The sequence below is a fragment of the Phyllostomus hastatus genome, unplaced genomic scaffold (assembly GCF_019186645.2).
Source record: "Phyllostomus hastatus isolate PE091 unplaced genomic scaffold, TTU_PhHast_1.1 phas_contig_37, whole genome shotgun sequence".
Taxonomy (NCBI): domain Eukaryota; kingdom Metazoa; phylum Chordata; class Mammalia; order Chiroptera; family Phyllostomidae; genus Phyllostomus; species Phyllostomus hastatus.
This window is the reverse complement of record NW_025333867.1, coordinates 8,575,243-8,577,157: the sequence shown is the minus strand read 5'-3', so window position 1 is coordinate 8,577,157 and position 1,915 is coordinate 8,575,243. Positions and strand designations below refer to the sequence as shown.

Genomic DNA, 1,915 nt, shown 5'->3' with positions numbered 1-1,915 from the left:
CAGGGGGAGGTTAAGATATTGAATAGAAAATGTAGAAACCAAAGAACTTATATGTATGACCCATGGGCATGAACTAAAGGGGAAGAATTTGGGTGGGAGGGGATGTGCAGGGTGGAAGGGAATAAAGGGGTAAAACTGGAACAACTGTAATAGCATAATCAATAAAGTATATTTTTCAAAGAGAATTAAAAAGACAAGCCACACAATGAAAGAGAATTAAAAGTAATATAATAAATGAAGACTGTTAGTGGTCGTGTGTGCATAACTTCTACAAATCCCATTTAAAACGCATTAGGAAAAATGGGCAGATTCAGTCCTTTGCCAGTGCTCAGAAATTTGGCTGTGCCACAGGCCTCAGCTCTCCCTCCCGTTACCCCAGAAAGATGACTCAGAAGGAGAACTCCTACCCTGGCACTACCACTCGCAGATAGCTCAATCTGGCCTGAACTCCCTACCACAAGGAGTCCTACAGAAGGAGCTTACCACTCCATCCTCGCTTGTCCTCATGAGCTGCTCCAATGCCCATCCTACAGCTGCCCCTGGCCAGCATAGCATTGGGAGAGCCAACTTAATGCAGACCTTCACAACTGATGAGTTTGAAATTGGGCATCTTCTGGGCAAAAGAAAGTTTGGAGATGTGCACTGGGCTCGAGAGAAGAAAAGCTATTTCATCATAGCGCTCCAGGTCCTCTTCAAGTCTCACCTAGAAAAGAAGGGTGTGGAGCACCAGCTTCACAGGGAGATCAAACTCCAGTCCCATCTCTGGCATCCCAACATCTTGCATCTCTGCAAATATTTCTATGATCGTCGAACGATGTATTTCATTCTGGAGTTGTTCCCCAAGGGGAGCTCTACAAGGACCTTCAAAAGAGCCTCACTTCTGACAAGCAGCAAAGAGCCAAAAACATGGAGGACCTGGCAGATGCATTGATGTACTGCCACAAAAAGAAAGTGATTCACAGAGACATAAAGCTAGAAAACTGGCTCTTGGGGCTGCAGGGAGAGCCAAAGATTGACAACTGTGGCTGGTCTCTGCACACCCCCTCCCTGAGGAGGAAGACAATGTGTGGCACCCTGGACTACCTGCCCCCAGATTTGACTGAGGGGCACATGCACGATGAGAAGATGGATCTGTGGTGCATCACAGTACTGTGCTCCCAATGCTGGCTGGAAACCCTCCCTCTGACAGTGCTTCACACAGTGAACTTATCAGCACATCAGCCAGGTGGACCTCAAGTTCCCCACTTTGGTGCCCATGGGAGCCCAGGACCTCATCTCCAAGCTGCTCAAACATAACCTTTCAGAACGACTGCCCCTGGCTCAGTTCTCAGCCCACCCTGGGGTCCAGGCCCACTCCCAGAGGGTGCTGCCACCCTTGGCCCTTCTGTCTGTCCCCTGATTCACCCCTGTCATTTATTCAGTTGCATCTGTATTTGCATGTCTGTGTATGTGTAGTTGGAAGGAGGAGTCTCTGGCCTGTTCCCTTATCTGTCTTCTACCTCCTTTTTATTTAAGAAAGGCTGAAACTTGTATAAAAAGAAAAAAAGAAAGAAAGAGAACAAGGGCAAACAATTCGAATAAACACTTTAAAAGAGGAAATACAAGAAGCTTATAAATGTATAAATTTCTTTGATACAAATTTAAAATATAATGAGATATATTACATTTACACTGGCAAAAGGGAAGAGGAACTGGGGCTAGTTCTGGAGGGGTTCTGCCAGATAGTAAGAGGATGCCTGCAACAGGAGGCCAGACTCTGTCCAAGCTGTCTGCCAGAATAGGTAGTACTATGCAATAGCAGTTAAAATTTGTACAGTTCTCTTGGTGTGGTTCAGAAGGTTTTAGTTGAATAAAGGCCAGGGAGGGGAACAGCTTTCAGTAATTGAAGATAAGTGAAAACTAATGAACAATTTTA

At 45.6% G+C, this 1,915-nt stretch overlaps 1 pseudogene; it reads left to right on the top strand.

Annotated features, from left to right (window-relative positions):
• The first annotated feature begins 383 nt into the window (after nt 1-383).
• Nucleotides 384-1,399, top strand: LOC123820784 (annotated as a pseudogene).
• Nucleotides 1,400-1,915: the final 516 nt, after the last annotated feature.